At 47.4% G+C, this 27,892-nt stretch overlaps 1 protein-coding gene across 4 annotated transcripts in view; it reads right to left on the bottom strand.

Moving 5' to 3' along the window:
- Positions 1-27,892, bottom strand: part of SEPTIN11 (septin 11) — an 89,191-nt gene that overhangs the window by 45,984 nt on the left and 15,315 nt on the right. The gene's annotated exons all lie outside the window — the stretch shown is intronic.

Genomic DNA, 27,892 nt, shown 5'->3' with positions numbered 1-27,892 from the left:
GAATCTCACTTCTGCTTCCAAGTGTACTGGTCCGGGGAAATACCCGCTTCCAGCCTGGCAGACAGGCATGAAGTGACATAAAAAACCCACCATGATGTTGTTTTTTCAAAAATTCAAGAAAAACTTTCAATTTACTTTCAACCCAGAGTACAAAATAAGAACGTTCTTCCAGACACAGAAAGGAACTCTGAGACCCTCAGAATGGAAGATACATACTTGTTACAACTATAAAAGTTCTGTAACCACCATAAATGCAACATATTTAAAACAACTCAGGGCTTGAAGTGGTGGTGTCTCCACCATCAGCTCTACCGGGTTTGGGGGCATCTTTGCCTCCGCCTCCAGAGCACCCAGCATGGGCTCCACACTCACTGGGCCTCCTCCAGTTACTGGAGGAGACTGGGGTAAGAGAGTTCTCATACACTTAAAAATGTGGGTGATTTATGCTATTTTATAATGGTGCTGACTGCCTCCATGACTCTGAATGCGTCTTGGATGTACTGGGCGGTCATCTGTGACAATCTCCTTTCCCAAGAAAACAGAGGTGAGCTATGGTCCCTCCATTACAACATCATGGTTACTGATATTGAAATCAGATACTGGTATCTAGATATTGAAACTAATCTAGATATTCAAAGTCCCCTTGAAAGCAAGACTCCTGGTGTTCTTTCTGGTTCAGTTACCAATGTTCTTTGTATTCAAAATACTGAAGTCTGAGTAAGAAAAAGAGTCCCACAACCCTTTTTTTTTTTTTTTTCATAAAAAAGAAGTTTTGCAGAGGACCGTTTCATCGATATTTTTAAAAAGATCGGATTCCTTCTTCTGCGTTACATAATGATGACTGGGATTTCTCTTCATTGTCGAAGACCGAGACTCCGTTTTCACATCCCTGTGGTCACTATCTAGGCTGAGAAAAAGGCCTCCCTCGATACAGTGCGTTTAAGGAACGTTTCACGAACAATGTAATGGCTAAGGTCCTTGCCGCTCTAAAATTCTAATTCTGTGAAATACAACTAAAACCCGGCACACTGCCCGAGTCCCATGGTGGCCGCTGCAGGTATGAGGTCAATGGGATAGAGAGCAGATGCCTGGTCTATGAATAGTTTCCTGGAAACCTGCCAACAGCGAATAGGAGACTCAAGAGGAGGCACTGATCCTTGAACAGGATGGCGCGGGCGACAGCTCCCCGAGCAGCTTGGTAGCAGACCCCACGGGAGGTGGGCCCCCACGGGCAGGAGCCCCCAAGGGCAGGAGGCCCCCACGGGCAGGGGCCCCCACGGGCAGCAGACCCCCACGGGCAGGAGGCCCCCACAGGCAGGGGCCCCCACGGGCAGGAGGCCCCCACGGGCAGGAGCCCCCAAGGGCAGGGGCCCCCACGGGCAGCAGGCCCCATGGGCAGGAGGCCCCCACGGGCAGGGGCCCCCACGGGCAGGAGGCCCCCACGGACAGGGGCCCCCACGGGCAGCAGGCCTGGTCGCTGGCCACGCCTCCTCACACTACCACACGGCCCTAATTCTACCACCTGCCCCTTCCTTTTCCAGACCTCAAAGGTTCAGACAGCAGGTATTTTTAGGGTGTTTACCACATCCTCCAAGACTTGGGGGAGGAGGATCTGAAGTGAGTCTGGGTTCTATTTAGAACTCTTGCCGCCACAGCTGTTAGTGGCTGCTGTGCTCAGGCCGGGAGATGCCAGCCCCCCAGCCTCCCCCTGCCCTCCAGCTCTGACCCAAACCACCAGCGAACAGCCTAAAGGAGGCAAGGCAGGGAAGAGCCATCACCCTCGTCCCCGCCACAGTTCTTTCCATTTCCGGGGGGAGGAGGGGCAGCGGGGGGGGGGGGGGCGTGGGGGAGGGAGAGTAGTTTATGACTGTGGCTTCTGCATGGTTGGGTTTTTAGATCAAACAGATACCCACCCATGAGCCAATCCTGGGAAAGAATCAGAGTCAGTAATTATAGCTCTCATCCCAGAACCCAACGCACAGCATCTCATATTCTCACCATTTCCAAAACACGAGAAACCACCCACGCACCCACTGAGTATTTTTATACCCACTGAAAACCACATGCAAAATGAAGGGTTATAAAACAGTTTGGTCTTGAAGTTTTTAAAATTTAAATGTATTTCTTCAGAGTCTTCTAACTCTGGACTATGAAATATGTACATTTCATATTGCCATTTTAAAATTCCATAATTTGAGCCTAATTCTCTGCCCAGTATTAAAGGAACCTGGAGGGTCACTGGCCATCAGTATGCGACTGGAAGTAGTGAAGTAGGAAGTCCCTCCTGTGGTTCACCAGCAGGTTTAAAAACTAGAAAGCACTGTAGGAAAAGCAAGTAGAGGCTCTAAGTCACACACAACAGCTGAACCGAATTCCTACGTCCCAGAATTTTATGTCACCGTGTTTACTGCTTCTTGCCTTAATCTCTCCCTGCGAAAGTGTAGGATCTCTTTCGAGTCAATGGGTGCAGTCTTTGGGAATTTCATGTATTATCATGTCTTCGCCCACTACCACGCATCTGGAAAGGACTCTCAGCTTTCCACCTCTATTACTGAACTTTTTGCCTGAGTTCCAGTTCTGAATCTCTATCAAAGGGACGATTCTCGTGGGTTATCCCATCAGCACCTCAAACTGATGTTCCTGAAACCGAAATCGTATTTCTCTATCCCTATCTTACCGATGTGTGAGACCCAGTTGTCCCTTGCATAAATTCTGAAGTGTGATCAAGACCGTACCCTCCGCCCCTTTATTCCCACCGACTCAACCACCTTCCGTTTGGTCCCGCCTCTCTCTCTCTTGCTGCAAAAGGGATCTCCGAACTCAAAGGCCCCCAATCCAGACTCCTTGACCTGCCATCTCGGGACCTCCATGGGCTAATCTCAAATCTCCTACGTAATCTCCCACTTCTCCCTACAGGGCACCTTGCCCTGAAGCTCAACCCTGACCCTTACTACTCCTGAGACAGGCCCACATTTCTCACCAACAGAGTTTATTCACACCATTTCCTCCATCTGGGGAGACCTGATAGCCAATGTCTACATATCCACACCTTCCAGATCCTGCAGAATGTGATCTCCAGCATTATCCTTATTATTAAATCTCAGAGAGAATTTCAGTAAACATCCCCCTTACCAATGCAAGGAAAATAATGACTGGGTAAAGATGGGTCGGGCCATTTGGGATTCCACGACCATAATAACCGCTAACATTCATCGACCATTTCCAATGTTCCAGAAAAGCCTTAATAATGAGCTAGTTAATTTATCTTAACAATTCTACAAGATAGTTACTATTATGACCCAAACTCAACTTTAGATGAGAAAACAGAGGCACTTAAGTTTAGTGATTTACCCAAGGTCGCACAGCTAGTAAGCTGAAGACCTGAAATCTGGGCCCAGACGTCAGGTTCTAGACTCTAGAGACCGTGCACTTAGCCATGGTACAGCACGATGACCTACAACTTCTCAGACAGCCCCAGACAATACAATGGTTTCAGCTGCTACCAAAATCCAGTATGTTAAAGTGCGGGGCGGGGGGGGGGGCTCTCTAAAGTCCTAATTCTTTGGCAACCATGAGAAATGTAAGTTGAGAATTCGAACTGACGAAGGAGCTCTGCATGTATTTTCACTTGTCCTGGCAACGCCAAGGCCAGACTTTGATTTCCGCAGCCAAGGCACGCGAAACCGGTAATACAAGGCTTAGTTTTGACCATTCCCTCAAATGAACGCGCCAACATGGAACCACTAAGTAAGTAACAGTAAGACCTTAGTTGATTTAGCGCTGCATTTGCTGCTCTATCTAGGGAGGAGCTGTACTTTTATGATTTCTGTGCCTACTCCACCTTGAAATGGCTTGTGACTAACTCTATGGTATAAAATAATTTAACAGCCTCATTTTTCTCTTTTCAGGTCACTTTCACGTGGGTACAATTATTTATTTGCTCATTCCAAAACTACTCACTGCTCAAAGCACTCAGGGACCAGGTGTTACTCTTGTTACTCACTGATCAGCTCTCTTCCTGCCTGTAAGAGGTTTACCATTTAGGGGCGCCTGTGTGGGTCAGCTGGTTAAGCAGGTCGACTCCTGATTTCAGCTCGGTCATGACCTCAGGATCCTGGGATCAAACCCCACATTGAGCTCCGCACTCAGTGAGGAGCCTGCTTGAGGATTCTCTCTCTTAAGAAAGATTTACTTATTTGAGGGAGAGAGAGAGAGAGCGAGCGCGCATGGTGGGGGTGGGTGAGAATAGAGGGAGATGGATAGAGAAATCCAAGCGGACTCCGTGCTCTGCATGGAGCCCGACTTGGAGCTTGATCTCAGGACCCCAAGACCGCAACCCCAGCTGAAACCAAAAGTCAGACACTCAACTGACCCAGGCACCCCTAAAATAAATAAATCTTAAAATTAAAAAAAAAGGAAGAGATTTACCACTAGCAGTAGAGACAGGACATCATTAATGTAATACCACTAAGGATTAAAGTGATAAAATATCATGACTTTATGGCTGATATGAGGAGAGAGCAGCTTTTGGACAGAGAAATTCAAAAACACCTTGTGGAGGCCAAAGCTCCCCAACATGACCAGGGGAACAAAAGTCCAGCTTGCAGAAGCCTCCTAGGTAAGAGTCATCCATGCCCAAGGGGTCACTTTACTCTGAATGTATACTCTGAAGTTTATAATTGGCAAATTTTTTCAGAAGACGCCTGGCTAACTTCATCATTAAAATAATTATAAAGTAAATTATTTAAGAATGTGTGCCAACACCTACCTTCTGTGTGCTGCTTTAAAACAACCATTAAAAAAAAAGAAGAAAAAAAGAAAAAAGGGGGTGCCTGGGTGTCTCAGTGGGTTAAGCCTCTGCCTTCAGCTCAGGTCATGATCCCAGGGTCCTGGGATCGAGCCCCGCCTCGGGCTCCGCATCGGGCTCTCTGCTCAGCAGGGAGCCTATTTCCCCTTCTCTCTCTGCCTGCCTCTCTGCCTACTTGTGATCTCTGTCAGTCAAATAAATAAATAAAATCTTAAAAAATAAAAAAATAAATAACGGAACAGGGTCCACAGGGGCGCCTGAGTGGCTTAGCGGTCGGGCTTCTGACCCTTGACTTCAGCTCCAGTCTTGATGGGATTTTCTCCCTCCGCCCCTCCATGCACTCAATCTCTCTCTCTCTCTCAAAATAAAATAAAAATAAAATAAAATCCCACAACTCCAGATCTTGCTTAAGCAGGGACAGGAGAGCAAAGAGTTCGGAGTCGGATGGGCGTGATCTGAACCCCAGCTTTGCTTCCTATTTTTCTTCGTCTGTGATGGAGCACTTGGCAGGGGATGGGAGGAGTGAAGGAATCAGTAGGTATGAGAGCGCCCAGCACTGAACAGGTCCTCGGAATCCTGGGTTTCCTTTCTCTAATTTGGTGGGAGGAAAGAGGACGGATTGTAAACTTCTACATGAAGGAGCTCTGCTGCTGCTGCTGCGCGTGCCAGGAGGAGCTGCTGGTCAGCAAAACCCTCAGACTCACACGATGGGAAGAAAGAACGAGAAAAGCTGGGGGGAAGCCACAGAATCATGTTCCAATTCGCAGGCATCAGCACCTGCACAGCTGGAACCCATTCTGGATTCCCCTCTTTTTCCTCTGTTTCAGAAAAACCACGAAGGGAAGAACAGAATGAACAAACGTCGAGGAAGAGCAGGTACATGTCCCTTCCTTGCCACAGGTGCTGCCTTGTGTCTGAGGTCCTGTTTGAGTGTGCAGATGCTGCCTCGCCGAAGAACATGCTGTTCCTTACACGAAATCCTTGACCGAGCACCAGCCAGAACTGGAGAAATCCAGGCCCCACAAAACTGCCGGAGAGGTTTTACCCGAGCGCCTGGTGGGTCGTTTTCGCCTGGTGGGTCGTTTTCGTAAACACACGCTCTTATCTAACTACATTTTAGAGAGCATTGAACTGGTTTCATATTCTCTCTGAAAGAAAGAGAAGTTGGTGGGAAGATGGGCGACGCCCTTAGTTCCCATGCAAAAGGAAAACTCTGGAATGCGAAACATCTCAGACCACAACTATGAAGCCCGCATGGGGATGTTTTCAAGGCCAGGCATTGCTGGGGTCATTTCCATAATATAAAATGTCTGAAGCATCTCATTACCAATGAGGACTGCGTTCTTTAAGGATGACTTGGAGAACATTTGTGACTCTGCCTGTCATCTATAACATGAAATCCCAAGGTCAGAGCCAAGAAAACCCCCAAGGAAATTGTCTCACACAAGCAGCAGAAGAGAGAGAGCCAGGAAGAAGAGGGAACAGTGAGGAGGAAAACCGTAAGAGGAAAGAACTTGAGAGCAGCCCAGCTGGAAGCGGGGCCTGAGAAGGAGCGTCCACGGGCGAGCCCCCGGCCGGAAAGCCAGGTAGATCAGCTCTGACAAACCCAGGGAGCCAGCCTCAAAACCACCCCCAGGAACCAGAAAAGATCTTGATTCGTACTGAGTAGCTGCCCCAGTTTCAAGTGTCACTTCACAGGAAGGCTCTCCAAAGGACTGCCAGACAAGGAACAAATTCTGCTTTTCCAGATCCTCGCAAAAATAATGTGGGGTGTTTTCTTTGGGAATAGTATGACTATAGGGAAATTTTACTTTCTAGGTGTTATATTTCCGTAATATTTGACTTACTGCAAAACACACACCCCACACCTTTTAAACAGAAAATAAATAAAAGGTTTTAAACATCAGAAATTGCTATAAAGGATAATAATAAATAACAAATAAATAATAAAAATCCTTTTAAAGAAGGTCATCCTGCAATTCTTTTTTCTTTTTTTAAAGATTTTATTTATTTATTTGACAGACAGGGATCACAAGTGGGCAGAGAGGCAGGCAGAGAGAGAGAGAGAAGAAGCAGGCTCCCTGCTGAGCAGAGAGCCCGATGCGGGGCTCAATCCCAGGACCCTGGGATCATGACCTGGGCTGAAGGCAGTGGCTTAACCCACTGAGCCACCCAGGTGCCCCATATCCTGCAATTCTTATTGTGGCTAATAGGTGATAGAATAAGTAGTTATTTTTTCTAATAGCAGAACCAAATCATATTGGAAGTGATCAAAGTGAGTAGAAAGGCAGAACAACGCAGTGGAAATTGCTTGACGGGTGAAGTCAGAGGACTCAGGGCAACTCTGCCGTTACTGAGCTGTGTGACCCAGGACGCGGAAGTCATGGGAACTTCTCAGCTTCAGGTCTGCCAGCTTTAAGGTAAAGCACTTCACGGGGCATTGCAAGAATTAACGTAATTTTTCTCAGATGACTTCTTCCTGCCCCTGCTTTAGTGACTTTCCAAAGGCTAATGACTGCTTGTCATACCTGCATCTCCTCCTCTCCCCGGTGCATCCGTGGCCCAGGCATTGCTAACCAACATCTCCTAAGTGGAACTTGCCCCATCCCCCATTCAACTTAAATCTGTCCTTCCTCACTTTTTCTTGTTAAATGGCAACCTCTACTTCAAGGTATCAGAGAGTCCCAGTCCCCTAGAATAACACTGGTCAGCATGCATTATCGCTAGCCCTGATTAAAAATGTACACAAATTTATACGCTTTCACCCTCTTGCAGGAAGAAAAAAAAAGTCCACTGTATAACCGAAAGCTCCCCCACTGGCCTCTGAGTTCAACAGTGAGGACTTCTGGAGGACTTGAGGACATCCGTGCCACCAGGCTTTTCTCCTCTGCACCCAGACCTAATAACCGCCTCCCACACCTTTCTTAGCCAAATCTTTCCCATCTGACCCTCTAACAGACTGAATCCCGTCTATCAGCTGATTCATGACTTGACTATTCCGCTCCTCCTAGCACTACCCCCATCAGACTTCACCAAAGTGCATGTCTGTGTGACGTCTGACACAATCACGTTCCCCAGCCTCCTCGTTCTCAGGTAAGGAGGCAGACAGAGCAGCCGATGGGTTCCCCTGTAAGGCGGGCGAGGTGGAGATACAGGACCACAGGAAGAGCCAGAGCCCTGGAGCCTGGCCCACCCTCTCTCCATCACACTTGGGGCTGGCTCTGAAGGTGAGAAGTCACAGTGGTTGCTGAGTGGAGCCTGACCCCCAAGCCTGGAAACACACGGGGTTCGAGCTCTCCACCGGTGGCCCCCAGCTCCCTACGTCTTCTCGACATCCCACCGCCCATCGCAGCAACGGCCCACACGGCCTCCCAGATGAGGGTCGCACCTCTGACCCGACGGAAGTGGGTATCGGAAGTGAACAGAGCCCCCAGCTGCTGCTCCTGAGCCGGGACCCCAAGGGGGTGAGCTGGGGTGGGGAGGAGGGCGCGAGAGAGGGGTGAATGACCAGTGAATCGGACTTTCAGCGATGCAGAAATCTGCACAAAATGGAAGCACTTTCTTCTTACAGACAGAATGTTTTTCTAGAAGTCCGTGCGAACTCTGAGAGATTCCATCTCCCTGCGTGCCAAGAATTAACAACGACCAAAAAAGACATTTTCTTAAATTTCCGAAGACGGCTCTTTCTTTTTTTTTCCTGAGTCAAAGTGACTAATGCCTCTAACAGCCTAACATCACAAAGTGCTGATCAGCAGAAAGTCTCGAGTTTGGGACGGACGAGGCCCACATGTGCATTCCAGACACTCTGACCAACGCTGCTGGGCTCAGAGGAAGGGGGCGGGGGAGGGCCGCGGCGGGACAAACAGTCGAGAAGTACTGAGAAAGGCACGGTCCGATGAGAAACAGATGCGGCAGCTGCTCTCTCGCACCCCTGCACCTCGCAGAGATGAGGAGAAGCCCCTCCCGTGGCCGCCTCGGAAAGTTAATGAGAAATTCACCGAGGAGGGGCATAATCATGCGAACGTCCTCGGGCACCGCAGCGGGATCCCAAAGACCCGGATCCCATGGCAAACACACCACCCCTCTGGCCGAGGAGAAAAGCACCCGAAGTCTCAGTTACTCATCAGCCCTGCCTGTATGATGTCGTACGGCTTCCACGCAAATTTTCTCAGAACAGCGATGAATAGGAGGTCAAAGATTATTAAGGGCCCTTATCAGCTGGAAGTTTTCCCCTCAACTTCTTACGTACGTCTCCTCTCCTCATAGTCACACGTCAGTTCCTTAGTTCTTCCCGGCTGAGAAATACCGCAGCTCCGTCTGTGTGTTTCTACTTGCTGAGTACATTCATCGGCAACTAATGAAATCTGGATGGGACCCTTCCTTCCCTATGGCACCATTTCTATCACCGGATATAAATGAGCCACTTCCTTTTTGAAAGATATCATTTATTTCTGTCCCTTTCGGATGGAAGGGGCTTTCAGATATGGTAATGACCATGTAATGGTCGTCCCTGAAAAGCAGAGGAAAAATCCAAACCCGCTCTGAGGCGGTCAGAAGCGTTTCAGTCCCCACCTGACTACTGAAGGTTGCCATTTTCGGGCCACACTCAGTCCCTAACCCAGGCTGGTCTAGAACATCTCTGAGTGCAGTGGCAGATTTCCAGCCCCTGAAAATTGAGGGGCTATACCAAAAATGCCCAGAGCCATGGCAAATACATTCCCAGGAAATAAACATAAAATTAACATTTGATATCACTCTCCAAGTATTATGAAACAATTCTGGCCAAAATTTTCAAGCCTTCCTAAGAGTTCTACTTCGTCTTGGTCTCAGCCCCGGATGAAACACTACCAGGGTGGCATAGGGGTTGTTGACATACGTTTGGGGGCATTATTAATTTCCTATTGCCATGGAACAAATCATCAGGAGCTAGGGGCTTGAAGCAACACTTATTTATCAGCTCGTGGTTGGGAAGGTCAGAAGTCTGGATGGGGCATGGCTGGGTTCTCTGCTCAGGATCTCACAAGGCTAAAATCAAAGCGGTGGCCAAGCTGAGTTTGGATCTGGAAGTTCTGGGGGCAAATTCCACTTCCAAGCTGGTGTGGGTCGGTGTCAGAATTCAATCCCCTGCAGCTACAGGACGGAGGTCCTCCTCTCCACGCCCACTGTCAGCCGGGGACTGACACAGGGGTCACCCAGAGTTCCCAGCCATGTGGCCGTCTCCTCTCCACCGCCAACAGGGAACCTCTCATATCCCTCTTCACATTTCAAATCTTCAAGGAAAGTCGGTTCCTTTCAAGGCACTGATCAGGTCAGGTCCACCCGGGAAAATCTTTGTACCTTACGTGAGCTATGCCATAACATAACTTAATCACGGGGGCGACGATCCCACCACCTTCCCAAGCTCTGGGTGTTACATGATACGGGTGGGGTGTGCTCACCAGGGAGCTGGGAAGGGGGCCATTTTAGGGTTCTGTGTTGTAACATTCCCTGTTTAACTTTAGGGTATGGTAAGATTAGCATTTATCGAACCCAAAACAAAAGACAAGTCTCCAGGAGAAAAAAAAAGACAAATGAGTAAGAGCACAGTAAGTAAACTAGATCTCCCTCAAGTTACGAAGGCAAGTGAACCACTAACAAAAGTAAACTGCACAAGTATTTCAGTGCTTCTGCATAATAAGAATTCTAGGAAATGCAAAAGCTTTTAAGGAACTTACACCTTATTGGGGGAAAAGTCATTGAGAGAAAACAGAAGACAAGTGCAAAACGTTTGGTGATGAAATACAGGACAAAGGTTAGCGAGGTTGGACAGCGGGGACTGACATGGGCCCCAGCAAAAAAATGAGGCTTTCTCAGAGGAAGACCCGATCTCGCAGGCGAATCACGACCTACAGGTCACGATAAAATATCATGATAAATTGATAAAAAATCATGATAATTATGATGATAAAAAATAAGATAAAAGTAAGATTCAGACTGTTGCAGGGAAGGAATGGAGACAGAAGGAGAGAAAGAACTAGTCCAGAGAAGCAGCAGGAAAATTAAGATCTGAAGGGCATGGAAATCAACCAACCGGAAAACTGAAGAGTAATTAAGAGTGAGGGTTTAAGACTTTTTTAAAAACTGGTTCACATTTCATTTTACTGGAACTATCCCTGAAAGTATCTGGAAGATCAATATAAACAGTACATAGCTAAATGCGAGCCCAGGCTCTGCTCCTGGGTGCGCAGTGTGGACGGACGAGAGCTGGGAGCCATCGCCAAGCAGCGACATCACGGGAGATTTTCATTTCTACCCACCAGGGCCCTTACCAACTTATCTTCTCACCAGAGCCGGAGACCAAGGGATCGAGAGTAGAAAACCGCCTTCCAGCCAAGGCTTTAACCAGATTACAAGCCTGGGCGACCATCCGAATGGTAAGCGATTTCACGCAAACTTCCCTTAGAGCATTAAGAAAGCGTATCTTGCAGAGACCCTCACAGACTGACCCCATTAGTTCGGACTGTAATTTCTGCCATTCTAATAAAGCGAAAGCACTCTTCTTTGTTACTCTGCTCTCTTTCTCAAAAAATAGAACCAAGTAACCACTAAAAAAATAATAATAATAATAAATACTCCCACCAGCAGAACAGACAACTCTCTGCCTTACAGAAGTTAACTGCATATTACAGAAGTATCCATCCCGCTGTGGGGAAAAAAGAAGAAGAAGAAGAAGTTGGTTTAGGAGTTTTCTCACACATCTTGGTGTGCTTAGGAAAGCAGACCCAAGGGACTATGAGTTTCCTCTACTCTCAAAGGTTTGCTATTGATGGATGGTTTTGGATGCTGGCTCTCTTGTCCCAATCCGCTAAATGCAAAACAAACCTTCTTTTCACAGGCGGCCCCAGAAGAATGTTCCCACAGCCCCCTCCCCCCTCTCCACTGTCTCTTAAAGGGGCATTTCCATGATCAGGACAGTCATGGCATTTCTGATTAGTCAATAGGACCCAAGGAGGATGCTCCGTACAACAACCTGATATAAAATCCCGTTAGCTCTCAAATGGAGGTGATAAACATGTGCAGGAAAAAAGCAGAGGTTACATTTTCATGCCCCTCGTTCCCACAAAGCACAGAGGGCTTGGGTCAGCAGCCCAGACTTCTCTCCGAGATGGAGCTGGGTTCCACCTCAATGCTCCTAGATTAGCAGATTAAGAATTAGAAACGTGTGTGGGAATACATGTCAGACGGTCTTGGATAGCATGATGGCAGGGAGGCATGAAGCTGAAATCGAAACTTGAAAAATTACAGCTTGGCAAGAGGTCCTTGCTCTAATTCATATATTCTGTACGGAAGAGAAACTGACGAAGTTCAATGGGCCCCGGTGTGAAAGAAAGTCTTAGGCACTGATCCAAGTAGCTAGCTGCCTTTAAACTCTCCCGAAGCCTAATGGTTCATTAGAATAATTATTATTCACACGGTGAAAATGAAAGGCAGCGGAGGAAAAAAGTGATAATTACACCCGCAAAAACAAGAAAAGCAACTTTGGCCGTTTGATTTGAGAAAAATCCAAGCCTCAAATCCCTCCCACATAAAGAGGGTCAGACCGTGTATCTTACTATAATCATGGCTACACAGAGTTAAACCCCTTTTGCCACAACTGCACCAACTGTGCGTACTGAGGTTGGCTATTACTGGGCGTGGGGACTGTGCACTGTGGTAGCTGTAACCACCAAAGCAGGGAAGGAAGGCTTGGCATCAGCCCCCAGGATTCCTACTCAAGCCAACCTCCTACACACTCTTCAGCCCGGATATTAATAATTCGGAAGACAGCGTGACAGCCGCAAGTCGTCCAGCTACTCAGGCGCACGGAACCTCAGGGAAAACTCGCTAATGATTTGTGAAGCTCCAGTCCTCAGGGAGAGTAAAGCCCTCATCGGTGTGCCTCGTACCCTGGGATCCAGGAGAGCGGACTGGTGTCTTCTGTAAGTGGCCTGCAGTACCCGAATAATCAAAGTTCAAATACCCAGAGTAGCAAAACGAGGGATGAGGCTCTGCCACATTTTCTAGCCGGAGGACTTAAAAGGGGGAGAGGGAGTAATATGCCCCTTGACTGATCAACCAAGAAGCAGTAATTGAAGACGTCTGTAAGGAAGGCAATGCCAAGTGTGTCCCCCAAAACAAACAGGACACTGCGAGCATTTCAGCGTTTCCCCACCCACAACCAGCACCTACAGAATGGTTCCCTGGGTACTTCCGGCCGCGTGCCACACCTGGACCTGTATGAAACCTCCTCCCACCGGGGCGTCTGGGTGGCTCCGTCAGTCACGCCTCCAAGTCTTGACTTCAGCTCAGGCATGACTTCAGGGGTCCTGGGATCCAGCCCCGCACCCGGCCTGGGCTGAGCAGGGAGCCTGCTTGCGGGTTCTCTCTCCCTCTCCCCTGCCTCTCTCCTGCCTTCACATGCACGCTCTCTCTCTCAAAAATAAATAAATCTTAAAAAAAAATCTTTCCACTTAACCCTCATAACACTGTGAAATAGATATTGTCGGCTCCATTTTATAGATGAGAAAATAAACCAGAGCTCTTTGCGATGGCGGAACCAGTATGTCAACCAGGGATGCCAGGTTCCGAGGCCATCACCACCAACACCTGAAGCGGGACAACTGACTCTTTTCAAGGCACAGCCACCTCTGCACAGGGAATGCCTCCTTCCCCACCGCTACCCTCAAATCCGACTCACCCTTAACAGTCCCGGTAAATCCCATCTTCCTGGTTAAGCCTCGTCTGGTTCCCCGAGCCGCACGCCGTCACTCTCTACTGCACAAACACTCACTGCATCTGGGCCCCTCGTCACCCCAGCATCCAGCACCGCGCCTGGCTGGCTGTCCACCGGTGGGGGCCCCTGAAGCCCGCGGATCCCTTAAGGACAGGACACCTGTCCTACTTCTCTTACTTTGAACCCTGCGACAAGGTCCCACAACTGGGGCTGTAGATTTAAGGTGGGTGAGTGCAGAGACCCCCTTTTCACAGGGTTAACACTCTTCCTCTGCCTCCTCCAACCACAAAGAACTACCACTCAGGAGTGGCATTCGTTAAACGGGCTAAAACGCCCAATGCGTGTTTGCCGGAGGAGATTTGAAAAGCTCACCGGAGAGCGGAGAAGAGAAGCCACGGCTTCAGGTGCCCGCTTCAGTGTGGCCTCCACCCCGTACTTCGAGGCAAGCAACTGTGCCTACTCTGAGGTCAGGTATCATCGGGGCTCTTGCTCTCGGACATAATTACTCGGCTGAAGTTCAAGTTAACATTGACAAAGCATGTGCAGTTGCACTGTTCCTACATATATCCGTAGGCATACGCCGCCCACCATCCTGGGCACTTTACGTGGATCTGACCCAGCTCCCACCATCGCTTCCAAGGCTAGTATTATTATTCCCGTTTTACAGCCGAAGGTCAGAGACCGAGCTGGTCAGGATCGTGCAGCAAGTACAGTGGCCCAGAGCCAGACAGACGGCCTCCAAAGCACCTGCCACAGCGTGAACAAGGCCACAGACTGACACGTGCGTCTCGGCCATGAAGGCACAACTACAGCATCGCACAAGTGCACTGCACCGCTGAGGTCACCACCTCCCAAGGTCACCACCTCCCGAGGTCACGCACAGGGGCCCCGAGCCACACTGTGAGGGCACATAAGGAAAGCAGAGGCTCAAGGGAGCGCAGAAACAGGGAGCAGGGGGAGGAGGAACCCGAGAAGAGGTGTGTCCCCGCGACCAACTGCCCACACGGATTTTTCTTTCTCACACAGAGGGAGCAAGTGTAACCTAATGACTGCAGACCACAGCCACGCAGACTACAACACCCACTCACTGGTCTAAAAACCAGAAATTATGCTCTGGCAGCGCCGGAAGACCAGTCACGGAGACAACCCGACCAGAGCTCCTACAGAAGACACGAAGGACACGTCGGACTGGAGCACGGGGCAGGGAGCCGGGCTGACGGAAGCCGCTGGACTAAAGCACCGACCCACTGGCTCCCACCGCAGCTGCCCGGACACCGCTGAGGAGCGAAGCCAAATACGGCCGTGTTTGCCCTAAAACTTCCAGGACTAAGGGCCACGGAAGAAGAAACATTTTCCGAGCCCCTGCCTACCGTGGGCAGGGAACCAGCAAGCCACGTTATTGACTTAATTCTGCTTAAAAACGATGCAGTTTTGGGGATGAGGACATCTCCAGATTCCTCCCGGCACCCTGTCCAGGGACAGCGAAGACAGTTGTCACCCGCATCTTCACGGCCGAAGAGAAACACGTACCGGCTGTATAGCACGGAGCACCACCGTCCACTATCCGGAGTTTATATTAAAAACGAAACCTTTAACGCTCCCAGTGTTGTCGCCCTCGGGGTGACCAGTGCTGCTCATGGTGAAGCCCCCCTGAGGGAGGCACGGGCGGGCGATGGCACTTACGCGGTTCCACTTGCTGGGACGTGTCCCCAGACCCCGTCTCTGAAGGTGTCTTACCCGCAACCCCCTTCCTTCACGCGACTTCTCGGCAGCTCACGAGCTCTAACAAGTGCTCCGACCACCAGCCGCCGCGGCACCGACACACAACACCCGTTTTGTTGGTTTTTTCCTAACAATCCGTGAGGCCGTCACGAAGGGTTTGCGCAGGCCCACGGAAACCGGGTCAGACTTCATCGATTTAGGCAGTAATATTTGTGTGCGGGCCACAAACGGCAAAGCATTCTGAGAATCAAATGTTAGTAAATCTAAAGTTACTTTTCACTGAATACCACTTTTTCCCCTCCAATGAAAAGGGGTAGCTGGCTTGTCTTGAGCTTTTCCCCACGGCCTCAATTTCTCTCCCACCGAGCACGCTGCCTTCCGGAGACTGTCCCGGCCACCTGGTCCCGTGCTGTCGCAAGCAGGTGCACGAGCCTTCCCTCAAGCAAGCAGGCGCGCACGCGTACAAATCCACCCTGGCCACTGCGATCCGAAGCTGAACACCCTCGAAGGCTTCCAGCCCTGGTCCAGGCTGGGGCTACTGGAAGGACACGCCCGCCATCTGTCTGGGCCTCAGCTGTGTCGTCTGTAACAGAGACAGCAGAGGAGAGGGGCTGCTGAGGAAGGGCAGGGGAATAACGTCCACTTCCTACATTCCGGGGTCCTACTGTCACCGCGGGGGGTGACGGAGCTGCCGGAGCCCGCGTGAGCGTCGCTCTCCAGCGGCACATAAAACCTCACGGCAGTATTGGGTCACCAACAGAAGTATACCGTCCCGAAGCGACTGTGGAGCAACAGCAGAGGGAGGGGGCGAGTGCCAGTCCAAGAACAGGTTGACCCGTCCAAGAAGCACAACTTCAGCACAGTTCAGAAACCACAGAAGCAGCCTATTTTCTAGCAGAAAGCAGAAAGCTCAGCAGCCTCTGTGGGCCCGGATCAGTGAGACACGGAAGGCTCTGTACCGGGGAGGCCATCACTCGACCACCCCACACTCAGAGCCCCGTGTTCTAGCCCCTCTCTCCAGACTGGCTCATTGTGTTTATTCCTATAATAATGAGGGAATTACACGCCTGAGACCTTGTGTTGACACAAGTGCTGGAGGCAGAAACTGACTCTGATGGATACAGTTCCAACTCATGGATCCAAACAGGTGTCTTTTACACCTAGGAAGATTCGGGAGATCCATGCCCCAAAAAATGAAGAACTGAATGAGGGGAAATACAGATTCATTGCTTCCCCCAAGTGCTAGAAACCAGAGCTTTCTTTGAATGTGTCTGGAACATATCCTTACCGTGTAGAGAAAATATAACACACACCGGTATACTCAATAGCCAGCCCAAGTAACTGAACATTCCCAAAAGCTCTGATGGCCGGGAGCACCCTACAGGATGGCTGCCCTGTCTCTCATGTCCACCACCAGACGCACTCTCCTGGATGTGCATTAAGTCAGTTTCTTGTTTTCCTTTATAACGGTACCTTAGACACCATCCTAGCACAGTCACTAGGAGTCCCAACTTCACAATGTACAAGCATCCACTCTCTTCTAGACGCTGCCAATCAGGAAAGCCAATGCTCTTCCCCAGAGGGCAAGGAATGGGGAACAGAGACTAGGAGAGTTACTTTAAAGAAGCAGTTCTCAAAGCATGGTCAGATGTCCCTGGGACTTCTCCAGGAATCTTTTAGGGGTCTGTAAGTCCTTCCTTTTCTAACCATCTCTCCGGGAGGCTGGATCTGCACGGACTTCAACCAAAACAATTCACTGCATGAGAGTAAATGAAAAGCAGATTTGCAGACCCAGCTGTCTTCTATTAAGTCAGACAATCAAGAGTTGCAAAAATGTAAAACAATGCATCTCATCTCATTAATTTTTTGGTTTGAAATGTAATTACATTTTATAAAACTATAGAATGTGATTATGGTAATTTTTAATAAGCAAATGCTGTTAAAACTTTAAAAAAAACAAAAAAAAAAAAAGTAGACTGATGCTGCAACAAAAAACCCCTCGGAACGGCTGACAGGACATACTTTCTTTTGTGAAGGACCCCGACTGACCGAGAGGGTCCTGAACGACGTCCCTGTGAGCGCTCGGGGAGGGCGGAGAGAGCTTTCCAAAGCACAGTTCTGTGCTGTCTTAAGTCCCTGGTTATTCTTTAGTCCACAGGAGAGAGAGGCACACGCGGGCAGCGCCAACAGTAACCCAAGCTGTGTTACATAAGACTTTTACAAGGGCTCACATTTTTTACAAAGAGCGGCTCCCATAAATGTCCAAGCGCACGGAGGCCCTAAGTTAACCCAGGTTCATACCATCTGCAGCCCAGCTCTGAAACTGTCAGGATGTTCTACATCATTAATTAGTGGGTGATGGGACGCCTGGGTGGCTCAGTGGGTTGGGCCTCAGCCTTCAGCTTGGGTCACGATCTCGGGGTCCTGGGATCGAGCCCCGCATCGGGCTCTCTGCTCAGCGGGGAGCCTGTTTCCTCCTCTCCCTCTGCCTACTTGTGATATCTCTCTGTCAAATAAATAAATACATAAAATTCTCTTTAATAAATAAATAAATAAATGAATGAATGAATTCGTGGGTGACCAGCATCCTGAGCCTGAGATAACCGACTGGGAAGGAAGTTTAGGTTTTCTCCTCTGGGAGACTAGAAACCACCAAAGAATCTGCTGACCAACTCCCTACCCAGAACGCCTCGGCTCTACTGTCCTTGGATTTGTAGTAGAAGCACAAGTCAGAGGATTTGGCTCCAGTTCTGAGTCTGTGGGCCTGAAGCGGGTCACTTACTCTCCTGGGTCTTGGCTTCCTTCTCTGTAACATGAAAGCGCTGGATGAGATGACTTCTTTAAAATCCTTCCTGCTCAAACACTCCGTGAGAGCCCAAGCAACAAAAACCTGTGGGGCTCAGTCTGCCGCCACAGCTTCTAGGACAGGGTGCGGCCGAGTGTCCGTGAGGGCCATGAGTTCCCACAAGCTGTCAACGGTGGACAAGCAGCACAGCTAAGGGGTAATTTTAAGGAGGAAGAGGACAACAGGAAGAGGAAACAGGGAGCGTCCACAAGGGACATCCAGCATGTTTTAACACAGTTTGGCTGCTGGGTAGAAGGTACAACCACCAACACTCAAGGGAAAGAACCCGATTCTTCAGGCTTAAAGGGGGGGGGGGGCAGACTATGTCCGGGTGACAGAAAGAACATGGCCACAGTGAAAAAGTAGAGACCCAAAGCCAGGAGGAGTATTCCTGGGCTTCAAATAAGCCCTACTTGTCTGGAGACCCCAAGAAATGCTTCATCCACAAGCGGAGGTAAAAGTGCTATCAGTTCACCCAAACTGTCCGAGGTGAGCACATAAAGATGTGCACGAAGTGTACGAACCGTGCGGGGACCCCCGCTCCACAGGACGGGCTCGCTGCTTTAACCTAGCCTTCGGGCGCTTCTCTAAATATCCTGGAGGCTACTCCATGCGCATCCCGGTCCGCATCCCCACACCCTGGTGAGAGAGACACTAGCATCCGCCTTTCCCAGATGTGGAAGTGAGTCACAGAGATTGAAAGAAACCTGCACGAGGTCTCAGAGCACGTAAGTAACGAACCCAGAGTTTCTAGCTGCTTTCCACCAGGGCTGCACCTCAACATTTCTTCCACATAAACAGACTTCAGTTCCTCTCCTGTCTCCTTGATACGTGTCACAATTCCACGGAAGCGGGAAGGCTGGGTTTAGTCAAGCCTGGCAAAATCCACCCTGAGCGGGGCAGCCGGACTGTTGACGGAGAAGCCCTGGAGAGACGGTCGCACTCGGAGCCGCAGCGACACAGCTGCTTCCCCAAGACGCACCAACGTGTTAGAGGCACAGCAACAAGGTCCATCCAATCCCCGTGCACTGGAGCAACACAGAGGCTGGCCTGTCACCTGAGCAAGGGGAGGGTCCGGAGAGAGCCAGGCCACAGCTCAGGAGAGACGGCGCCCTCCTCCCCCGGACGGAAGGCAGCAAAGCCAGAAAAGTGGGACCCGGGCAAGGAAAGGGCTTTGCTTTGTTTTTAAAGGTTTCCAGTGGCTAAGTGCCCAACTCTTTGTTTCTTTTCTTCTCTCTCTCTCTCTCTCTCTCTTTTTTTTTTTTTTTTTTTTACAGAGAGAAGAGAAAGAGCACAAGCAGGGAAGCAGCAGCAGAGGGAGAGGGAGAAGCAGGCTTCCCACGGGGCAGGGAGCCCTGTGGGACTCAGTCCTAGGACCCTGGGATCATGACCTGAGCCCAAGGCAGACGCTTAATGACTGAGACTCAGGTAAGCGCCCAACTCTTGATCTCAGCTCAGGTTTTGATCTCAGGCTCATGAGTTCAAGCCTCGCACTGGGCTCCATACTGGGTAGGGAGCCTACATAAAAAACAAAGAACTAAAATAAGAAGTAAAGGTTTCAAGTAGTAAAGTCCTGCAAAATCTCCTCTCTTCCACTAAATGCGATTCGACAGAGCTTGATTTTCCAGTAGAACAGGCACAATCACCAATTCCAAGGGCTCACCACTTAGTATCTTCATAAATACTTTTTATTTTTAAAAAAAAAAAAAAAAAGTGTGTAACAATCAGGAGCGCCTGAGTGGCTCAGTGGGTTAAGCCTCTGCCTTCGGCTCAGGTCATGATCCCAGGGTCCTGGGATCCAGCCCCACATCGGGCTCTCTGCTCTGCAGGGAGCCTGCTTCCCCCTCTCTCTTTGCCTGCCTCTGTGTCTACTTCTGATCTGTCTCTGTCAAATAAATAAAAATTTTAAAAAATATATGTAACAATCGCATCTGGAAGGCTCAGAGTTCAGAAAGAATTGAATTCTAATCTTGATACCATGTAGCTACCAGCTGTGTGACATGGGGCAAGTTATTTAACCTCCTAGAGCCTGTTTTCATCTGGAAAATGGCATAATTACGGCACTTACTCCCTGGTTTGACTAAATGAGGTAATGCATATAAAGCGCTTAGGCACAGTGCCTGCCGTACAGTGAGTTTCAATATTATTATTATTACTTACAGAACTTTATAAAAATGGAAGTAAGACACTTGAAAGGAGTGTTAAAAGGGGATTTCTCCACCCTGTCCCCCAAAAACCACCTTTTAACTTAAAGACCCCATCACTAACCCAAGCCCACTTGCTTGTCCTCCATCTAGCTCACTTGCTAATCGCAAGTGAGGTATTAATTATCTCACAAAAGTTTCTTCAGATCACACAGCACTGAATGTCTGACTCCCTCTTGAAGGACCAGATTCTTGAACTGTTACTTTTCGTGTCCTGGGTTCCAAGCTCTTCCCTTTCTGTCTCCTCTTTGAGTTGTTCCTAATTTATTATTTCAGGACATCCCCCACTGGATGAATGCTCTCTGTTTCTTAACAGCTGCCACATTCCTGTCCCCTCCAAACCACGGGGCAAAAGACAAAACAGTTGTTAACCGTAATTAAATGAACTTCAGTGAAGAGTGAACTAGATTTCTAAAACAAGACCCAAAATACAACCCAAAAAGACGACGGCACATTTAAAGCTTCTGTGCAACAAGACACCAAAAACAAAAGTAAAGATACATGGCGGGCTGGGAGAAGATTATTTGCACAAATAAAAGAATGAATGTCACAAGATAGAAATAGTCCAGCGGGGGCTTGGAGAGGGAGAGAAAGCAAGGATGTAAATAGATTATTCACAGCGAAATAAGTACAAGTGGCCAGTGCCCACATGAAGCTGTCCACCCGCACTCTAATCAGGGGAGTTAGAAATGATAACACCTCAACGTGGTTGTTGTCTTGCAGAGCCACTGACCAGCTTAAGAATTACTTCAGAAAAGTAATTTATAGAAAAGCAAATTATATCCCTATATTTTAAGATATAAATTTAAGATATTTAAAATATAAAATACCTAACATATATACTACATATATTTTATATTTTATATTTGTAAGTATATAAATATAAATTTTTAAATATCTTAAATATAAAATATAAATATTTTAAATATCTTAAAAATATTTTAAGAGGCCTATTTTTTTTAAAGGACCCATGTGAAGCTGGACAGAAAAGAGGCAGTGTAACAACCACTTGGCGTTTCCTACCTAGGCCCTCACTGGCTCATTCCAATATTCTTTAGATGAACAGCATTATCACTGAATAGCTCCAAAGTCATGTGCATGTTAAGGTGGTTTTCTTTCCCCCACACATCTAAGCCAATCCTGTACCGTTCCAAGAAGGTCACACAAGTACTGGTATATTCCCAAGTGGTGCTGTGCTATGTGCAGACAAGATTCCATGATCATAATTAAGAAATATTTAGCTAAAATAACCAACTTCAATCTTCTGTTCCACAACTGCATAAAATGACTGAAGGTTTAAAAATAATTTGTGTTATCTTTCACCAACACACATCTCTGGGTGGTGTGCATGAAGTCTCTGATGACATTTTTAGATTTAATATTTAAATATCAATATCTTAAGTGACAGGCTTGAAAAAAATCTCTCTGAAGTTAATACAAAACATAAAGCAGGACAGAACAGTGTTCTAACCATTGGCTACAAATCAATCAGGAATGAAATTCCAGCTCTTCAACTTTTGGGCTGAATGACTTTGAGGCAGGATACTTCTAAGTCTCTTGTTCTTTAATTGTAAAATAGGGGCACTATCTGTATTACAGATTTGCTGTAGTTTCAACGGACACAACAGAAAGCCCCTGGTAGAGTCTTGTCTCCTTTAAGCAATTTCATAGTAGACAATATTTAAAATATTTTTCTCTACTAATTTTTTTTTAATTTTTAATTTTTTTTAATTTTTAATAAACATATATTTTTATCCCCAGGGGTACAGGTCTGTGAATCGCCAGGTTTACACACTTCACAGCACTCACCAAAGCACATACCCTCCCCAATGTCCATAACCCCACCCCCCTTCTCCCAACCCCCCTCCCCCCAGCAACCCTCAGTTTGTTTTGTGAGATTAAGAGTCTCTTATGGTTTGTCTCCCTCCCAATCCCATCTTGTTTCATTGATTCTTCTCCTACTTCTCTACTAATTTAATGTTAATTCTGCTAGCTGCTGAATGTGGTTATAAGAGATACACATATCACCCACAAATTTCTTTTTTTTTTTTAAGATTTTATTTATTTATTTATTGGACAGAGATCACAAGTAGGCAGAGAGGCAGGCAGAGAGAGAGAGGAGGAAGCAGGCTCCCTGCCAAGCGGAGAGCCCGACACAGGTCTCGATCCCAGGATCCTGGGATCATGACCCAAACTGAAGGCAGAGGCTTTAGCCCACTGAGCCACCCAGGCGCCCACTCATAAATTTCTAAAAATAGTCTAAATATCTATTCTTCCCCTGAACTCTGTATCCTCACTTCCACAAGGCATCTCTGAAAAACCACTTCTCATGCTACAATCTCTAGCATTTCACCAAGCATGTTGGGAGCTCTCTGAAAGGCAAAGCAGCACATTCACTGCCACACAGAATAGCTTCAGGGGTCACTGACATTCACAGAATTTCAATAATTAGGAAAAATAAGCCTCAGGAAGGCCCCGAACACAGCATCAAAGAGAATATGCACGGAGAACGGGCTTTGCCATTTCCTGAGGCTGCTTACCCGGGCACTCCACACTATGTTCTTTCTTTCTTTCTTAAAGATTTTATTTATTTGTCAGAGAGAGAGAGAGAGCACGCAAGCAGGCAGAGGCGGAGAGAAGCAAGCTCCCTACGGAGCAGGGAGCCTGATGCGGGGCTCCATCCCAGGACCCCGGGATCATGATCTGAGCTGAAGTCAGCGGCTTAACGGACTGAGCCACCCAGGGGTCTCCACACTATTTTCTGATGAACAGGAATACATTACCTTATGCTCTGTCAACAACAAAGTTTACGGTCTGAGCAACCGAGGGCTGAGAAAGCGTGGACTGAGACAAGAAACGGGTGAGATGAAAATTTCACCTTCAGCCCGTTGCATTTGTGTTCACGTCTCCGCCCTCCAAAGCTCCCTCTGTCAACCGTTAAACAACGCTCGCTAAGAATTCCTGGGGAAATCTAGCAGATCGTTAAATTCCTTGCTCTATAATGTCCTTCCAGGATGCTACGCCGTTATTTTTACTGATAAATTCCTCTACACAAGCAGAAACTTGGGCCTATCAGCCAGTTATTTTTGATGCATTTCCTGGGGAACTCCTTTTGCCAGACACTGGCTTTGCTGAATGTACAAGACAAAAATGAGCAAGGCGTGAGAATGACTACGGTACAACACGGTATCTGTTTATTACAAGAGCCTAAGATAAATGGGAATGCAGAAAGCTAGTCCTCCTAACTCTGCCCGGGCGAGGGAAAGCAGAGGGGCCCGGGGAGCCTTCGAGGAGGAGAGAAGCCGCAGAAGGTGGATGCAGGCAGGAGAAAGGCATTTACGTGAGGCGCAAAGACAGATTGTCAGAGAAGGGGACGTCCGGTGCCTACTGCAGATCATAGGAAGAAAGGCATCAAATCCTGGAGAGACACACATGCCATCCTGGCAAGGGGAGCCCCAAGAGAACACCATGGAAGGGCGTTTTTGCAGAAATAAATTAAGAGGGGAGAAAACAGATTCAGCCCATCTAATACTATTTTCCTCTGGAAAACTTTTTACCCCAATAAAAAGGCCCTTTATTACTACAGTTTAGTTCTATAGTTCTTTTTTAAAAACTAGAGTAAAGGACTCCATTTTAAAGTAACAGTTGGAAGGGACCTGAAATGTCATACGTGAATTTCTAACTGACCTTCTAGTTCAAAGTCGTACAGAAAAATCACATTTCCAAGTTGCTGTTTGTGATGGCTCTTTAGTTGTATTTATTCAGCTGTGGTGCACTAAGATCTTTACAAATCATGAATTTTGTAGAGTTTGGCTTTCTCTAATTGACTGCATGTGGGGCATATTTCTGTTTTCTGATTTCTCAAGAAAAATAAGTATGCATATATTTATTAATAATTTCTTTGATGCCTAAAGTGAGAAGTTTTATTTTATTTGGTCAGGGGTCTCAGATGTGATTCAGAGGTCCTAACGTCCTTCAAATAAATTTTCCCTATCAGAGTTAAGGGCAAATGTTTCTTATTTTATACTTCTTGTATAATCTCCAAAATACCAAAATGCTACTTCTTTTACAAAAGTTGTTTTGACAAAGCAATATTCAGTGGATTTAAGTCAGAAAACTGGAAGAAAAGGTCGAAAGTTCATGACATTTCTTTCTGTGGGCCCGTCTGCTTCCTGCCCACTACCACCCCCCACCCAAGTCACAATTAGTTTCAATTACAGTCACAAGACAATGTTTTCGGAGTCTCCGATCCTCAGTTGAGGGTGCAATATTAACATAACTGCGTATCCAACTATCGTGCTGTTGACCAAGACTGAGGATGACAATCACTGCCATTCCAACTTGCTTCTGTTGGCCTGAAAACCCAGAAACAAAGCCAGCCTCTGACTTGAGTTTGGTTGTCTGCTCTTCAAGGCAAGGAAGGCTTTTCAAGCCAAACATAGCGCGTGGAAGGAAAACTGCTCACAGATGCGCTCGGAGCTGTGAACCCCACAGCTCTCAGTACAACTGCTGCGGCAGGACAGGATAAAGTGGGGAGGGCTGAAAGGTCTCCGAGCACAGAAATGCCAACAATGTCATCAGGAGGAAGGCGCCTACCTCAATATTCACCACCCTTTTGCTCAAGCTACTATCTTGAATCATGGGAAACTACCATTTTTGTAGTTCAGAGACAGATGAAATCAACGATTTCATGTGGTTCAACCCACTACTAGAAAACTGCGGAAGGGTAATATAGTGCCACATTTTCCTGTGTAATTAATACCTACCTTGTTTCTTGCTTTCTAAAAAATAGCACGGAAGAATAGGCTTTGGTAAGAAGCCTATCAAAACTCATATAAAAATAGCAACAGGGGGGCGCCTGGGTGACTCAGTGGGTTAAGCCGCTGCCTTCAGCTCAGTTCATGATCTCAGGGTCCTGGGCTCTCTGCTCAGCAAGGAGCCTGCTTCTCTCTCTCTCTCTCTCTCTCTCTCTCTTTCTCTGCCTGCCTCTCCATCTACTGTCAAATTAAAAAAAAAAAAAAAAAAGCAACAGGGGCACCTGGGTGGCTCAGTCAGTTAAGCATCTGCTTTTGGTTCAAGTTGTGATCCTGGGGTCCTGGGATCAGGCACGGTCAGGCTCCCTGCTCAGCCTGCTTCTCCCTGCTCATGCTCTCTCTCCCTCTCTCTCCCTCTCAAATAAATAAATATAATCTTTAAAAAAAAAAAAAAAGCAACAGAAATTTTGTCAATAAAAAACAAAGACAAGCTAGGGGCACCTGGGTAGCTCAGTGGGTTAAAGCCTCTGCCTTCGGCTCAGGTCATGATCCCAGGGTTCTGGGATGGAGCCCCGCATCAGGCTCTCTGCTCAGCCAGGAGCCTACTTCCTCCTCTCTCTCTGCCTGCCTCTCTGTCTGCTTGTGACCTCTGTCTGTCAAATAAATAAATAAAAATCTTTAAAAACAAACAAACAAAGACAAGCTAAATCAACCTCCAGGAAGATCTTTTGTAAATATTCAGTTCACTAAACATCTGACCTTTGTTTTTTTATTTTTTTTTAAGATTTCATTTATTTATTTGATGGACAGAGATCACAAGTAGGCAGATAGGCAGGCAGAGAGAGAGGAGGAAGCAGTTTCCCCAAGGAGCAGAGAACCCGATGTGGGACTCGATCCCAGGACCTTGGGATCATCACCTGAGCTGAAGGCAGAGGCTTTAACCCACTGAGCCACCCAGACGCCCCTGACCTTTGTTTTTCTGAGAGACTCTCCAATTGTCACAAGTAATTCCTGGCAGACACATTTTCCTAAGGCAGGAAGAAGAGAGGGAAAGAAGGGAGAGGCTGGACGGGAACGAGTTAATGAGAACTTTCACCCTCGGTTTCCTGGCCTCAAAGGCAGGCCCTGGACTGGATGACCTCTGGAGTCCCTCTTGGCTCTAGAACTAGCACTTTACTGGGATTTGGTAACAGAGCCTGTTCTACCTATCGCCACTTGCACGGTACATCCTCCCACTGCCAAACGCATAAATAATTTCACAGCCTGTAAGGAACAGTCATTAACTGTCACTGGACCTCAACCAAGAAGAAAAAAATCCGACCCCGTTCGCTATATATAGCACATGTTCTTGAAGAGGGACGCGGGCACTGGACGCCACACGCTCGAGTCCCTCCTGCTCTCTCCGCCGGGGGCCCCAGACCCTCTGCAAAGAGTCCTGCTTCTCCCAACCCGTCTCCGGCAGCTCGAAGCCTGCGTGGAGCTCTCCTGCTAAGGAAACAAGTTTCAGGCTTTGCTGCGGCCCTCAAACCATCGAGACACTTTCCCGGCAAAGTTCAAGTAATTGCTTCACTTCTGTTTTAAAAACAAGCTGATTTTCTACAAAAAAGCATTTTACTTATTCAAATGTTAAAGCATATAAAAAGACATAGCAAAAAAAAAAAAAGTTAATGGTTTCTTTATTCAAATACTGAAAAAAATAAATGAATTTTCAATGGAAATCAGATCGCAAAGTGGCAGGTCTTGGCCCAGGAACATGTTTATGTGGCCCACACAGTATTTTAAAAATAGTTGACTTAACTGCCAGCATTTCCGGATGGGCAAATCTCTCCTCAAACTCCAAATGTCCATTCCATGTTCTCCTGAAAAAGTGAAAACTCTGGCACCACTGAGGTCCTCATGTTGCCAGGCAGAGCTAAATGGTGGCACATGCTGTCCCACTCACGCCAGTCCGACCAGAGAATCGGAGTGTCCTTCTCGGTACTTTCTTTCCCATCCAATAAATGAGCCACATAATGAAGTTCACCCTGGTCAAAGATGCTTTTTGTTATTTCTCTCCCTCTGTACTTCGGCTCTCCAGAGCCAAGCTAAGGCCTATCAAAGCTGTGATAAGGCATTGATCATTAACTATTTTAAAGAGAAAAAAATAATAAGGTAAACTTCTATTTCTTATTAAATGCAATGGCTAGATCAAATTTAGCATTTTTCTAACTGTGATAAAGTATAAGCATTAATTGATACCTAGATTACATGAATTTAGTTTCTTTCTCAAGATGTGTTATTATTGCTGGATTTAAATTTGAATTTTTTCAAATCTATAAACTTAATGTAATAAAAAAAAAAAAACCTGCTACTCATACTAATATTTTACCCTCTTTGCTGAAAATAGGTCCTGTATTTTCCTAATCAGGTCACAGTCATTTGACAAGCCTTGATAGTTGTCTTTACCCTTCATGAAAAGGACAGGGTGTGTGATTTGACAAAACACATCTTCCTAAATCTTGTTCTTTGCCCTAATGTGGATTCAAATATTTCTTGTCAACTGGAGATAAGAAAGCTCATTTCATAGGAGGATTATTTGCAAGAAATGGCACAAATCCTGAGTCGCAGCAACATTAACACATGGGGTACTCACCAACTACTCACTATCTCTAGGAACCACGCAGCAACAGTAAATCCTACTGAGCTGCTCGTAGATGATGAGATTAGGCAGAGCTCTTCCCTCTCTCCCAGGACTGTGGTTCACAAAAGTCCAAGGGGACACAAAGGGCAGACTCTACAGGAGACCTGACCATGGAAAAGGAACGGTAT

The sequence above is a fragment of the Mustela putorius genome, unplaced genomic scaffold (assembly GCF_011764305.1).
Source record: "Mustela putorius furo isolate JIRA1106 unplaced genomic scaffold, ASM1176430v1.1 tig00000430_pilon_pilon_pilon, whole genome shotgun sequence".
NCBI lineage: Eukaryota > Metazoa > Chordata > Mammalia > Carnivora > Mustelidae > Mustela > Mustela putorius.
Note: the sequence above shows the minus strand (reverse complement) of the source record. Positions and strands in the feature narration are given on the sequence as shown.